This window comes from Macaca nemestrina, chromosome 15 (genome assembly GCF_043159975.1).
Source record: "Macaca nemestrina isolate mMacNem1 chromosome 15, mMacNem.hap1, whole genome shotgun sequence".
Classification (NCBI taxonomy): Eukaryota; Metazoa; Chordata; class Mammalia; order Primates; family Cercopithecidae; genus Macaca; species Macaca nemestrina.
Genome location: NC_092139.1, coordinates 25,559,169 through 25,575,348, shown reverse-complemented (window position 1 = coordinate 25,575,348; position 16,180 = coordinate 25,559,169). Strand labels below are relative to the sequence as shown.

Below are 16,180 nucleotides of genomic sequence, written 5' to 3'. Positions count from 1 at the left end.
GTTCCATTGGTCTATATCTCTGTTTTGGTACCAGTACCATGCTGTTTTGGTTACTGTAGCCTTGTAGTATAGTTTGAAGTCAGGTAGCGTGATGCCTCCAGCTTTGTTCTTTTGACTTAGGATTGTCTTGGAGATGCGGGCTCTTTTTTGGTTCCATATGAACTTTAAAGCAGTTTTTTCCAATTCTGTGAAGAAACTCATTGGTAGCTTGATGGGGATGGCATTGAATCTATAAATAACCTTGGGCAGTATGGCCATTTTCACGATATTGATTCTTCCTATCCATGAGCATGGTATGTTCTTCCATTTGTTTGTGTCCTCTTTGATTTCACTGAGCAGTGGTTTGTAGTTCTCCTTGAAGAGGTCCTTTACATCCCTTGTAAGTTGGATTCCTAGGTATTTGATTCTCTTTGAAGCAATTGTGAATGGAAGTTCATTCCTGATTTGGCTCTCTGTTTGTCTGTTACTGGTGTATAAGAATGCTTGTGATTTTTGCACATTAATTTTGTATCCTGAGACTTTGCTGAAGTTGCTTATCAGCTTAAGGAGATTTTGGGCTGAGACAATGGGGTTTTCTAAATATACGATCATGTCATCTGCAAAGAGGGACAATTTGACTTCTTCTTTTCCTAACTGAATACCCTTGATTTCTTTCTCTTGCCTAATTGCCCTAGCCAGAACTTCCAACACTATGTTGAATAGGAGTGGTGAGAGAGGGCATCCCTGTCTTGTGCCAGTTTTCAAAGGGAATTTTTCCAGTTTTTGCCCATTCAGTATGATATTGGCTGTGGGTTTGTCATAAATAGCTCTTATTATTTTGAGGTACGTTCCATCAATACCGAATTTATTGAGCGTTTTTAGCATGAAGGGCTGTTGAATTTTGTCAAAAGCCTTTTCTGCATCTATTGAGATAATCATGTGGTTCTTGTCTTTGGTTCTGTTTATATGCTGGATTATGTTTATTGATTTGCGAATGTTGAACCAGCCTTGCATCCCAGGGATGAAGCCCACTTGATCATGGTGGATAAGCTTTTTGATGTGCTGCTGAATCCGGTTTGCCAGTATTTTATTGAGGATTTTTGCATCGATGTTCATCAGGGATATTGGTCTAAAATTCTCTTTTTTTGTTGTGTCTCTGCCAGGCTTTGTTATCAGGATGATGTTGGCCTCATAAAATGAGTTAGGGAGGATTCCCTCTTTTTCTATTGATTGGAATAGTTTCAGAAGGAATGGTACCAACTCCTCCTTGTACCTCTGGTAGAATTCAGCTGTGAATCCATCTGGTCCTGGACTTTTTTTGGTTGGTAGGCTATTAATTATTGCCTCAATTTCAGAGCCTGCTATTGGTCTATTCAGGGATTCAACTTCTTCCTGGTTTAGTCTTGGAAGAGTGTAAGTGTCCAGGAAATTATCCATTTCTTCTAGATTTTCCAGTTTATTTGCGTAGAGGTGTTTATAGTATTCTCTGATGGTAGTTTGTATTTCTGTGGGGTCGGTGGTGATATCCCCTTTATCATTTTTAATTGCGTCGATTTGATTCTTCTCTCTTTTCTTCTTTATTAGTCTTGCTAGTGGTCTGTCAATTTTGTTGATCTTTTCAAAAAACCAACTCCTGGATTCATTGAGTTTTTGGAGGGTTTTTTTTGTCTCTATCTCCTTCAGTTCTGCTCTGATCTTAGTTATTTCTTGCCTTCTGCTAGCTTTCGAATGTGTTTGCTCTTGCTTCTCTAGTTCTTTTAATTGCGATGTTAGAGTGTCAATTTTACATCTTTCCTGCTTTCTCTTGTGGGCATTTAGTGCTATAAATTTCCCTCTACACACTGCTTTAAATGTGTCCCAGAGATTCTGGTATGTTGTATCTTTGTTCTCATTGGTTTCAAAGAACATCTTTATTTCTGCCTTCATTTCGTTATGTACCCAGTAGTCATTCAGGAGCAGATTGTTCAGTTTCCATGTAGTTGAGCGGTTTTGATTGAGTTTCTTAGTCCTGAGTTCTAGTTTGATTGCACTGTGGTCTGAGAGACAGTTTGTTATAATTTCTGTTCTTGTACATTTGCTGAGGAGTGCTTTACTTCCAATTACGTGGTCAATTTTGGAGTAAGTACAATGTGGTGCTGAGAAGAATGTATATTCTGTTGATTTGGGGTGGAGAGTTCTATAGATGTCTATTAGGTCTGCTTGCTGCAGAGATGAGTTCAATTCCTGGATATCCTTGTTAACTTTCTGTCTCGTTGATCTGTCTAATGTTGACAGTGGAGTGTTGAAGTCTCCCATTATTATTGTATGGGAGTCTAAGTCTCTTTGTAAGTCTCTAAGGACTTGCTTTATGAATCTGGGTGCTCCTGTATTGGGTGCATATATATTTAGGATAGTTAGCTCTTCCTGTTGAATTGATCCCTTTACCATTATGTAATGGCCTTCTTTGTCTCTTTTGATCTTTGATGGTTTAAAGTCTGTTTTATCAGAGACTAGTATTGCAACCCCTGCTTTTTTTTGTTCTCCATTTGCTTGGTAAATCTTCCTCCATCCCTTTATTTTGAGCCTATGTATGTCTCTGCGTGTGAGATGGGTCTCCTGAATACAGCAGACTGATGGGTCTTGACTCTTTATCCAGTTTGCCAGTCTGTGTCTTTTAATTGGAGCATTTAGTCCATTTACATTTAAGGTTAAGATTGTTATGTGTGAACTTGATCCTGCCATTATGATATTAACTGGTTATTTTGCTCGTTAGTTGATGCAGTTTCTTCCTAGCCTCGATGGTCTTTACATTTTGGCATGTTTTTGCAATGGCTGGTACTGGTTGTTCCTTTCCATGTTTAGTGCTTCCTTCAGGGTCTCTTGTAAGGCAGGCCTAGTGGTGACAAAATCTCTAAGCATTTGCTTATCTGTAAAGGATTTTATTTCTCCTTCACTTATGAAACTTAGTTTGGCTGGATATGAAATTCTGGGTTTAAAATTCTTTTCTTTAAGAATGTTGAATATTGGCCCCCACTCTCTTCTGGCTTGTAGAGTTTCTGCCGAGAGATCTGCTGTTAGTCTGATGGGCTTCCCTTTGTGGGTAACCCGACCTTTCTCTCTGGCTGCCCTTAAGATTTTTTCCTTCATTTCAACTTTGGTGAATCTGGCAATTATGTGTCTTGGAGTTGCTCTTCTCGAGGAGTATCTTTGTGGCGTTCTCTGTATTTCCTGGATTTCAATGTTGGCCTGGCCTACTAGGTTGGGGAAGTTCTCCTGGATGATATCCTGAAGAGTGTTTTCCAACTTGGTTCCATCTTCCCCCTCACTTTCAGGCACCCCAATCAGACGTAGATTTGGTCTTTTTACATAATCCCATACTTCTTGCAGGCTTTGTTCATTTGTTTTTCTTCTTTTTTCTTTTGGTTTCTCTTCTCGCTTCATTTCATTCATTTGATCCTCCATCGCTGATACTCTTTCTTCCAGTTGATCGAGTCGGTTACTGAAGCTTGTGCATTTGTCACGTATTTCTCGTGTCATGGTTTTCATCTCTTTCATTTCGTTTATGACCTTCTCTGCATTAATTACTCTAGCCATCAATTCTTCCACTTTTTTTTCAAGATTTTTAGTTTCTTTGCGCTGGGTACGTAATTACTTCTTTAGCTCTGAGAAGTTTGATGGACTGAAGCCTTCTTCTCTCATCTCGTCAAAGTCATTCTCCGTCCAGCTTTGATCCGTTGCTGGCGATGAGCTGCGCTCCTTTGCCGGGGGAGATGCGCTCTTATTTTTTGAATTTCCAGCTTTTCTGCCCTGCTTTTTCCCCATCTTTGTGGTTTTATCTGCCTCTGGTCTTTGATGATGGTGATGTACTGATGGGGTTTTGGTGTAGGTGTCCTTCCTGTTTGATAGTTTTCCTTCTAACAGTCAGGACCCTCAGCTGTAGGTCTGTTGGAGATTGCTTGAGGTCCACTCCAGACCCTGTTTGCCTCAGTTGAAAATGCAGAAATCACCGGTCTTCTGTGTTGCTCGCGCTGGGAGTTGGAGACTGGAGCTGTTCCTATCGGTCCCTACTTTATTCTATAGGCCAGAGCTTCCATCAGAATCAGTGTATTCAGATTTCTTAATATTTATTTAATTAATTTTGGTCATTATAACATTGTGATTTTTCTAGGAAATTACAGTTTTTTAAATCAAGACCATTGGTATACAGCTGTGCAGTATTTTCTGTATTAATTAAAAATTTCCCTCATATTTACTTTCATATCCCTTTATCCATTCTTAAATTTATGTAACCCAAATGTTACAGTCTCATGAGGTCAGGGTCTCATTAAGAAAAAATCTTGCATTTTGAAGGTTCTGAGTTTCCATCTGACTGGGTCCATGTGTCAGTCCTCCTTATTTCTTGCTGCTAACATCAAGCAGGTGTAAGTCCTATTAATTTTATAATCCCACTTCTTAAGATTAACCACAACATACATTTTGGAGTAGAATACATCAATCCTTTTTCTATACATACACAATATGTGTAGATATAATTTCATTTTTTACATAGTGGGATCATATTATATATTGTTCTGTAACCTGTTTTTTAATGTATTCCAAAGTATGTTGTTTATTGACTTCATAATATTCCACAATATGGGTGAACCATATGCTATTTACTAATTTCTTTATTGTTTCATAGTCAGGTTGATCCATTTGTTTGCCACTATAAGTCATATTATGATGAACACATTTGTAAATAAATATTTGTTCACATTTCTAATTATTTCCTTAGGATAAAATTGTTAAGTAGGCATGAATAATTTTTCAGCATCCTTGATACAGATTGCCAAATTACTCTTTAGGAATTTGTGCTAATTTATACTCCCACCTGCAATTGATGAGTATCTAGCTTGCTCAACTGTCACCAACACTGAGTTTTCTTTAATCTTTGCAAATTTAATAGATTACAAATTAAATCACATTGCTGTCTTAATTAGCATTTCTTTGATTATTAGTAGGACGAACCTTTTAAATCTTTGTCATTTATAGTTCTTCTCCTCCTCCTTTTTTGAGACAGGGTCTGGTTATGTTGTCCAGGCTGGAGTGCAGTGGCTATTCATAGGTGTAATCATAGTGCACTGCAGCCTTGAACTCCTGGGCTCAAGTGATCCTCCCACTTCAGCTTCCCAAGTAGCTGGGATTATAGGCGCATGCCACTGCTCCTGGCTATCATTCCTCTTACGTGAACTTTCTCTGTCTGTCTGTGGATCATGTTTCCCTAATGCAGCATTTGTTTTCTTACTGCTCTTAAGAGTGATCTAACCCGTAACCTTAAGGATATTAACTCTTCATCACATATGTTGGAATTTTTTTTCTCAGTATGTTTTCTAATTTTTAATTTTTATAGTTAGGTCTATCAATATTTTTTGAAATTTAGTTCTTCACATTTATTTTTAGTGAATTCTGTGATTAGATCAATATTGATTTCAGTTTTCTCCTAGAGGCTGAGCTGAGATGTTTTTGGTAGGTTTGGCACAGATCTCCTTATATTACCTGAATAGCAGAACAGGCCTCCTTTATTGGGAGAGGGAATCCTCTAAATGAGACTGCAGCTTTGGGAAGGAGGAAAATGGAGCCACCATGAAAGATGGTTTGCTGTCCAGCTCATAAAGTCATCTGGCTCAGCCTGGTGATCTTGGGATGGCATGCACCACATTCTCAGCCCCGTCCTTCTGAGCTTCTGTTTCCTTCTTTCATGTAAGTCGTTAATCTAAGATTTAGTTCAGTGCATATTTGAGATGAGGCTCTAACAACATATATAATATACAACAATATATATCAACAACAATATGTATTATTAAATACACATATGTCATCTCCCTGAAGCCCTACAACAGCCTAATGAGATAGGTGGTGATATAATTTATAGAATAGGAAACTGAAGTTCGAGGGGGCCAGGCAATTTACTCAAGAACTCTGCCTTTGACATTGACCCGAATACTCTGCCTTGGTTAGTCACTGGATGCAGTTGCGGTAAAGAGCTGGGAAGCTTCAAATCCCACCTACTTGATTATAGAAAGGTCAGTCTCTTCCATGCTTCGACTTTCCAAATGGCTTGGGGGATTTCTAGAGAAGCTTCCATGTGTTCATAAATCAGTCCTGTTGTCATTCTCTCCTTTTCCAGATAAACATGGGATGACTAAGCCACACCCTGACTTTACAGCATCTTGTCTTATCTCCCTGAGAGTGCCACCAGCAATGCCCACCCCCAAGGGTAGCTGTTTCAGGTGTGGGCCCTAACACTGGATTTGTGTACCCAGCTCTGATGCTGTCATCCCTCTTGTGGAGTGAGTAAAAGGACTTTCCTGCATTATGTGATGCTGGATGCTGTGGTTAGCTGCACTGGGACTTTGTAATTTGATGGCTCTGTTGGAGCTGTGTGTTCCTAGTGGTTTCAAGGTGCATCTCCTTTAACTATCCAGGCAATAATGGTTCCAAGAGGTGACAAGGACAAAGAACACTTCCTCCTTCTGGTTTATGCTCCATTTGATGAATGTCTCATTGCAAAACTGTCCAGGCTCCAAAAACATTTTCCAGTTCTTATTCTTACATTTTAAAACTTTTTCAGTGGTCTACCTTCTTTCCTATTTCCTACCTCCCCTCCTCTCTCTCTACTTCCTTATCCCTCCCCACCCTCCCCTGACACATAGCTTCCCACCCCAAATGCTCATATTGCAAATATGCAAATAACAATTAAGATTCCAGGTTATAAACAGCAGAAAGAAACTTTACTGCATTTAGGTGAAAGGAAATCTGTTGGCAGGATGTTTGGGATCTCAGAATTGTCAGGCATCATGGACCAGGCTAGCTAAGAGCTCTGTAGATACATGAATCGGGAAGCCCAACAATCGCTTTATGGGAAGAAGGATCTGGTTGGGGCCCCTGTGCTCTACAGCAATGAATGGACTCTAGCCATTTCTTTCCACCTCTTCCTTGTTCTCCCTAGATTAGAAGTCCCCATGGAGAGTGTAAGCCTTCTAACCTTCCTCCACAAGCCTGCCCCTACTCCTGACTGTGCTGGGCTAGAAGGAGGAGGATCACTTCTCTTTGGCTTCCCAAAGTTGAAGTGGTCACCTCTAATAACCCTCCCACAAAAGATACTCACAATGAAGAGAGGCAGTTTTCTCAGAGGAAACTAAAAGAAGTAATAAACACGGGGTAGCTGCTGCTGCTTCCACTTGCCTTGGAGAAATCTCTAAACCATTGACCTCTTAAATCTTTGCTGAGAAGTGGAACAAAACCATGGTGGGGATCCTTGGTGGAAAATCATCTTTTGCGAAGGGGAAGTTTAGGTCAAGTGGAAGGCTGGAATTAGCCTCATCCTTCTACGTGGAGGCAGACTCCTGTCATCCCTTAGGCATTCAAGGCTGCGTTGGCCTCTTTATTTTAATGTCTCTTCTCAGCGTGCATTCTCCAGCTCATGATTCCTCCCTGCTACCTGGCTTTATTCCAGTTCACCCTAGTCTATCATATATTTTTAAAAAAATCCTTGAAACTCAAGAAGGATTAGGGTTCTGTTTTTATCTTATAGGAAGGTAGGGTCTTAGTTCACATCCTTCTGAGAGGAGGACTTAGATGCAAGCTCATTTGTTTATCTGGAGGATGATCCCAGAAAATGGGGAAGTAGGGAAAGAAGGACAGGGGAGGAAGAAAAGCCAAACCAGCCAAACAAGTGGCATGCTGGTGAGTGTAAGATTATAGCTGTGGGCCACTTGGGGTCAATTCTGCTGGAGACCCACTGAGATAGTATGGTATACACTGTAAAGTCTTCCCACTGGAGAGGGGAGGCTGGGACATCTGTCCACTGATTCCTCTACCTCATCATTTGGAGATTGCATCTGGGGACATTTGTGCTTGCAGCAGGTCAACATACTCAAGGAGTGATAGAAAAAGCCCTTAGGCAGAGAAGAAAGATGTAGGAAGAGGCATTAGAGGTGGGAAGTGCCAGTGTCCTGAAAATGTTTCCATCTGCCACTGCAAGTAACCCAGGTGGGCCAAGTGGATACTAGGCAGGATGTCAAGAGCATCTGCTACAGAGCAGGCTCTTCATCCACTATGCAAATTAGTGGATTAATCTCTGCAGGAGGCTGCCTAAGCACTGTTACAAGAAATTGATGGAAGACCTCAATGTCTTATCAGTCTTCCACATCCAATGGGCTCTGTCTACTCTACCTTGTCCCTTTTTATTACTTTGTGTCAAAATTATTGTCAGAAATTAAGGTCATAAATAGGTAGCTTAAAAAGTTTACATTTACATCTATTCCTGGGATCACACATATTTCATGTACTACTCACTCACTCCTTTAATTTCTACCAGATTAATACATTGCCATAAAAACAGCTTCCAAGTGCAGTAGTAATCACAATAATCACTGTAAAATGTAATAGATAATTATATTGGTGAAGAATTATATTTAGCCATATGCCAATATAAGAATATTTATTGATTCATGTCTGTCATTGTTACCTTCCCCGTAGCCTTTAGGCTATAGTTACCTGTCAGGATTAATAGTGAGAAGTCTTTGGATAGATTTGGAAGGTTTGTCTGAGCCCTGGCAATGGGTAGGGCACAGATGACTAATGTGAATGGTCTCTAGTTTTGTTCTCTCTACAAATGAGCTATGGGACCTCAATAGGAACTGCACAACATGCTTTGGAAATTATCTGACTTGCACTGGTATTTTTGGATGACAGTTTTCCCACTGTTGATATGCCTTTCTTTTTGCCAGCCTTTGTTGATTAGACCCACGCAACAAGAAAACTCATGCATCCCTGGAATGCTCCAGTAGAGAGCATTCAGCATTGCAGCTTGGCTAGTTGGTTGGTCAGTAGATGATTTTCCACCAAGAATCCCTGCCATGGTTTTGTTCCAGTTCTCAGCAAAGCTTTAAGAGGTCAGTGGTTTAGAGACTTCGCCAAGGCATTGTTACTTTGACAAGATATACCAGGGTAATTGACTAGTTTGCACTTGGTATTATCATAAATAATTAAAACGAAGCTATCCTTATCAAAACAGATGAACCAAGCAGTATGTCTGTTTTGCTGAACCCCATGTTCAAAGGGATTAGAAATATTTAGAAATTAACCAAATCTATCTTTGAGACACTGCCCCTGAATGAGAGACAGAGTATTTATTGATTTACATCCTGGAGAAAATGACATTGTAAACAACCCTGGTTTAATGAAACATGGTAAGGAAGTAGGGTAGCAATACAGGGCTAGAATTCTGACTCTCCACTTACAAATGTGCCCTTAGGTACGATTTTGCTTGGGTTTCTGTTACCCCATTGATGAGATAGGATAAAAATATGAATCCTTCAGGAGTACCATAAAGGTGAAGTGAAAGAATGTATGAGCAAACACTTTGTAAATTTAATAATGGTATGTAGATGTTACATGCTTGTGTTGTTAAATATGATATATAGCCCACTTCTTTCTAACCCCTTCCTGGTTTCTCTCGGAGGCAGAGATTCTCAACCTCAGCAATACTGACATTTGGAGCTGGGTAACTCTTTATTGTAGAGAGCGGTCCTGTGCATTGTAGGATGTTTGGCAGCATCCCTGGTCTTTACTCACTAGATTCCAGTAACAGCTTCCTGGTCATGACCACTGAAAATATCCCTAGATGTTGTCATATGTTCCAGGGGGCAAAATAGACCTTGATTGAGGACCACTGCTCTGAGTGTAGATAAATTGATGAACATTTCCTGGAAATTCTTTGGACTTTGCCTCATTCCTAGGGGTGGCATCCCTGTATGTTAAAAATGCTCACAGTCATTCTTTGCAAAAATTAATTCTAGGCTGCCGGAGTGGATATATCAGCTCAGCCTAAGTTCCACTGTGGTAACAAACACTCCTCAAATCTCAGTGACTATGTAATCCTCTCCTAAGAAGGGTCAGCACAGGTCATAGAGCCAAATCCAGCCTCAGTGGGATGGAAGACATAGAATTTTTCCCTGCAAAAGACAGTGAATATTTTGAAGAATGTTACAATCTACTACCAGGAGTTAGTTGGTAGAACACAGGTCCTTTGTATTCTCCAGATATTTCCATTTTTCTCTCACATTTTCCTGGACTTTGCTTTTCCAGGTACCAGCCAGTTACTTCTTCCAGGCACTTTAGGTCCCAAGTACCAGCTGATAGGGGCTCAGTCTCCATGCCTGGGGTCTCTTGGACTTCTGACCTGACCAAAGCTCCATGTTGGGGTATTAGGCACATGTGCAGCTGATCATCAAGGGCCACTTTGATTCTTCTTTGCTTTTGCACACATTTATGGCTCATGTAGAAACTTCTTAGAAAAAGCTTAAGGGTTTCAGGCACAGAGGTGGCTAAATTGATCTGCAATCTGTGAAGAGTGTGGTAGCATGCTTGGTTGACAAGTCGGGCGGTCGGTTAGTCATTTACTTGGTGTGTTAATGTAATGACAGTCACTTGGTTGAGCTGATTTTGTCACTTAACTGATGGGGACGGTCTACTGCTTAACCAACCAGCATAACCTTCCTCCCTGGTGACACAGCTGGAGTGCGTCAGAAATCCTATCACTTCAGTAGTGGGACTATGGAAATGAATCTCACAGTGGGGCTGAAGGTCACCATGGATGACAACGAAGGTTTCTAAACATGGATGCATGAGCTAAACTGGTCTGTTCATGACATGGTGTTGCCCATGGTGTTGTCATTGAGGCAAATGCAATCACATTTTACCATTTATAAAACACTTTCATATCTACAGTCTTCCCTGAAAGTGCTTCTTCCTCTTTTATCTACCTGGAAAACTCCTATTCACCCTTCAAGAGCCCTCTTAGATGTAACCTTCCCTGACAGCACTCTCTTCTCCATCATTATACAGTTGGTTACTCCATCTTCCGTGCTGTCACAATAGTATCCTCCTCCTGGTCTGTGAAGTTGCCAGGCAAAGGATATTGCTCTCTTGGTCTTTGTATCCCAGGAACTCACCATTGCTCCTGGCATTGGAAATACATGCGGGAACATGGCTGGTTTACTAGGCAGTTTACCCAAATTCTTACCATGACTCTGTATGCCATTAAAAAAAGGGAGATTTAGAAAGATTTACTCACTTGCCTCAAATCTCACAGCTGCCAAGTGGTGCCAAGAACATAAACCCACCTTTCCTCATGACCACTTCTTTCCTCTGCATCAACATCTGCGGAATGGATAATCAGTTTTGGAGCTGGTTAACTCTTTGTTGTAGAGAGCTGTCTGGTGGCTGGTGGAATGTAGCAACCTCGGGACACTTGGCTTCCCTTTTGTTTTTCAGTGAAATTTGAGTCTTCTGGGTACTGATTTTAGATTGGTACAGGAGACAGTGATTGGTTGCAGCTTTAGCTGTTCTAAAGAACTGAGTGATACAACTTTGTGACCCAGGGCTTAGTTTATTATGTCAGAAAGACCTGAGTTTGAATCCTGGCTCCTCCACCTACTAGCTGTGTGGCTTTAGGAGAGTTACTTAACCTTTCTGTGTCTCAGTTTCTTCATTTCTAAAATTGGAATCACAATAATACCTATCTCATGAGCTTATTGTTAAGGATTACATGAAATAACACATATAAATGACTGTAGCACTTTGCCAGTTGTGTAGTAAACATTGAATAATTCCTAGTTTCTAATACCCTTTTTATTTCTACTTCTCAAACAGTATATTCTATCTTGATGTTTTGGATCCTTTCTTCATTCTTTTGGTAAATTTTGTTGCATGTCTTCTTTGCCATGCATTGATGCCAAAAAGAATCCTGAAAATGACAGTACCCAATTGCATGATTAATACCATTTCTTGAGTGCCTGGTTGATTTCAGCCCAACATCCATTGATCAAAATCAATAATCAATGACAGGCATTATTTCATTTCATCTTCATCACAACATTATTAGGTAGACCTTATTTCTCCCTATTATATAGAGGAGAATACTGAGACTCACAGAGAGTAATTAGCTGAGGGTTTAAGGGAAGAATGGATTGAAGCTGGGTGTGCTCAGACACCTGGGGAGGGAGCAGAGGAGTCCAGCAGTGTGTTGAGCCTTGGTCCTGTCCTGGTCACATGATCTGTAAGAAGGAAGAAAACCACCTCCATGGGTGCCAGTAGCTGCTGAAAGAAAAGAACAAGATACTCCCCCCAGCTGACTCTTGAGGGTCACTGGAGATTCTTGAGGGTTAGTGAACCAAAAAGGACCTCCAAGGTATCAGGGTCATTCTTAAGGGCCAGTGGACCAAGGTCAAGAGGCCTTGGGAGTTGTTCTGCAGGGTGTGGCATGGCTCCTGCCAACCATTTCTCTTCTGGGAAGAATTCTCAGAGGGCAATTCTGAGGAACAAAGAAGTTCAGAAGCCACCAGAGGGAGCAGAATCCTGTTCTGCCTCCTTGATCTACTAGAGAACTGATCACTAATTAACAAAGACCAGCATCAGATTCTCTTCATGCTGCCAAAACACAAGCAAAAAGTTAAAAATTCCCTCCATCATCCACATGGGACTGTCTAATACGTAAATAAGGCAGAGATTCATGTTGAATGTCTGCGATGTGCACCTTCCTGACCCAATTCCATGAATTCTCTCAATAACGCTAAGAGGTGGGAAATAGCCTTGTCCCCATTGCACAGATTCAACAGTATACTCATTCATGCATCAAGCATGTTTTCAGTGATTCTATGTGCCAGACATATGCTGGGCGCTGGAATACAAAGGTAAACAAGACAGCTGGGGCTCGGGGCTTAGAGAGGTGGGGTCACTTGCCAAGTCACAGAGCTAAGTAAGCAGCGGAGCTGGGATGCAGAGACTGAGCACCCACCTGTTGTGCAGCAGTGGTAGTCTGGCTGAGATCCCTGGGCTTTCTCCACCTCAGTTTCCACGTGCAGGCACCAGCAGTAAGTCATATGTGGCATGGTTGCCTTCAGAACACATTTCCTCAGCGGCCATCTGGGCACAGACCCTACCCAGAAGGAGTTTATGCTCTAGCAAAAGAGACAGGCATGTACACAGTTGGTCAGCCATGTGCCAAGGCAGATTGGGATAAAATCAAGGGCTGAGAATAGAGCTTTAACTCTCACTGGGGTATATGTCTTTAGAGGCCAAGTGACAAGCCTGAGGCTTCTGGTGAGGTTTGGGCAGGCTGATGACCTGAATTCAGCTTTTATAGTGCTGGTGGAGGTATTTCCGTTTCTTGGTTTTGCAAATACAAAAAGACCACTGGGTGTCTATAATTTCCACTTGTTTCAAGAGAGGTCACTGCACACCTGATTTTAAAAATGCCTTCTGGCCGGGCGCGGTGGCTGAAGCCTGTAATCCCAGCACTTTGGGAGGCCGAGACGGGCGGATCACGAGGTCAGGAGATCGAGACCATCCTCGCTATCACGGTGAAACCCCGTCTCTACTAAAAAAAAAATGAAAACTAGCCGGGCGAGGTGGCGGGCGCCTGTAGTCCCAGCTACTCGGGAGGCTGAGGCAGGAGAATGGTGTGAACCCGGGAGGCGGAGCTTGCAGTGAGCTGAGATCCGGCCACTGCACTCCAGCCTGGGTGACAGAGCCAGACTCCGTCTCAAAAAAAAAAAAAAAAAAAAAAAAAAAAAAAAAGCCTTCTGAGCTTCTGCCAGTGCGAGTGATTGCTCAGCTGATACACAGCCCCAGTGCTGGATGAGGGCATAGAGTCCCTCGGTCCTGCTGTGCAGGCCATGGTCAGGACTACAAACAGAAGCCCTTCATTACCAGGCATATCTTAGCTTGTCCTGTATAGTCTTCTTTCTCTGGTGGGTCACTTAAACTAGCACTTTTCGTACTTCACTGTGCATAAATCACCTGGGATCCTGTTAAAATGCAGATTCTGATGCAGTCGGTTTGGGACGGAGCCTGCTAACAAGCCCTCAAGCGATACAATGCTGATTGTTCATGGACCACAGTTTGTGTCGCAAGGACGTAGTCCGGTATCTCCAAACTGGCTTCCGTAGAACTTTAGGTAGTGTTCAGTAAGATGTTCATTTTGCCATGTTAAATAAGTTTGGGAAATATTAAGTTAAACAAAGTTAGATGAGCTTTTTCACTGCAGGACTTCTCAGAACTTTTAACATGTTATTGCGCACCTGTCTCTCCAAGGCTTGGATTGAGTATACAGTTTCCCAAATTTTACCAGGAAACCCCCATTTTCACCCAAGTCCCTCCCAAGAGTAGCCATTTAGTTGTGTGTTTTGGAACACAGCTTAGGCATCACTGCTCTGGGCTTTCTCATTCTGGAAGCTTTTTGCTCTCCACGCCAATGTATTTTCTTCCATGCTTCATCTTCCTCCAGTCTCTGCATATGTTTCCTTTCTTAGCCTGGAGATAATTCATTAAAGTAACTCTCCCATTCCCTGCCTCCCTCTTCAGATACACCTTTCCACCTCCTAACACCCTGACTAAAAAACACCATCAATATTTCATAAACTCACAGTGACAAATTTATTTTAATGTGGTCCACCGAGAGCCAGAGATTGATTGGTCCCTCAGAAGCGTGACACGTTTCAAAGCAGGATATTCATGGTGTGTTTTAGTGCCTACATTAGTCAGAGAGGAGCGGAGCCCGGATTTATCATCGTTATGACTTTCTCGGCATCTATTCTCTTCTAGCCACTGGCAGCAACTCTGAATGCTCCCTATTGATTGGTTTTGTGTCTTTAAAATGTGCTGGCTGGGGAGGAGAGAGGGGGGCTCGGGTCTCTATCAAATTGAGCCTAGCTTACTGGAGTTTCTGCATATTGGGAGCTTGTGTTTGGGTGAAGCCAACTCTAATTCTCTTGGTTTTCACTCATGAGGGCATTGGAAAAAGGGGCTAATCGTCTTGATTTCTGGAGAGTATTGTGATTGGAAAATGGGACAAATATGTACAGGGACTGTTCTGCCAGCAGTCACTTTGCCAGCCTGCCCCACTGGCTGAGCAGGTCATAATAAGTCCTTGACATCCGGGGTCCTGAGGCTTGACAATCTGATGAGGTGTTTCTCGCCCCCCAAACCTTTCAGGACAGGTACAGAGTAGGGTCAAAACTGTTCTTAAATTTAGAAAATCTCTTCCCCTCACAGATTAAATAATAATTACAATGGCAAGTGATATCTATTGAGCACTTACAATGTGCCCAGTACAGTGGGACATGCATTACAGACATCATTTCTTTTCATAATAATCCTGGGAGGAAGAAATTATTTCCATTTTACAGATGAGAAAACTGAGGGTTAGAGAGTTAAGTGACTGGCCCAGAGCCATGCAGCTAGTATGTGGTTTAGTGAAAACTAAATAAAGCCCAGATCCAACCAATTTTACATACTAGCTCTTAATCCATAGGCCTGGCTGCCTTTCTAAGTGAAGCAACCCAGAGAACCTGCTGTTGCCTAACTGATAAGCTATAATTAATATGTTCTTGAGGGTTAGTGAACCTTACTTACTTCATCCTTACTGATTCAGAAGGTAAGGTCTTCAATAATACTCTTGGGTTAATTTGAGTTTCTGTCTGACTTTCTGAGTAAGCTATTGCCTTTTTCTTCCCCCCAGGCTGGAGTGAAGTGGCACAATCTCGGCTCACTGCAAGCTCTGCCTCCTGGGTTCATGCCATTCTCCCTCCTCAGCCTCCTGAGTTGCTGGGACTACAGGTACCCACCACCGTGCCTGGCTAATTTTGTTTTTGTATTTTTAGTGGAGACAGGGTTTCACCATGTTAGCCAGGATGGTCTCAATCTCCTGACCTCATGATCCTCCCGCCTTGGCCTCCCAAAGTGCTGGGATTACAGGCGTGAGCCACCATGCCCAGCTGCTATTGCTCTTTTAAATTACCCCAGTTTCTCATTAATTGAGATCTCCTCAAACTACTATGAATTAATGAGACCCTATCATATTGCCACATTGCTAAAAGTTGAATTTAGTCATATGTGGCATGCTTGCCTTTGGCACACATTTCTGCAGTGCCCACCTGGGCACAAGCCCTACCTAGACAGAGTTTATTCTCTAGCAAAAGAGACAGGCGTGTACACAGCTGGCCAGCCATGCACCAAGGCAGATTGGGATAAGACCGAGGGGCACTGTGTAATTGGAGAGCTGAGGATAGAGCAGTTAACTCTCACTGGGATACATCAGGGAACGTCTTATTGTGAAGTATCAATTGTGTGGGGCATGGAAAAGATGAAAAAAGATTTAAAGAAGCAGAGAGGGGTC

The 16,180-nt window shown here is 41.9% G+C and overlaps 1 long non-coding RNA gene across 2 annotated transcripts in view; it reads left to right on the top strand.

Moving 5' to 3' along the window:
* Positions 1–16,180, top strand: part of LOC105496347 (uncharacterized) — a 554,035-nt gene that overhangs the window by 138,601 nt on the left and 399,254 nt on the right. The gene's annotated exons all lie outside the window — the stretch shown is intronic.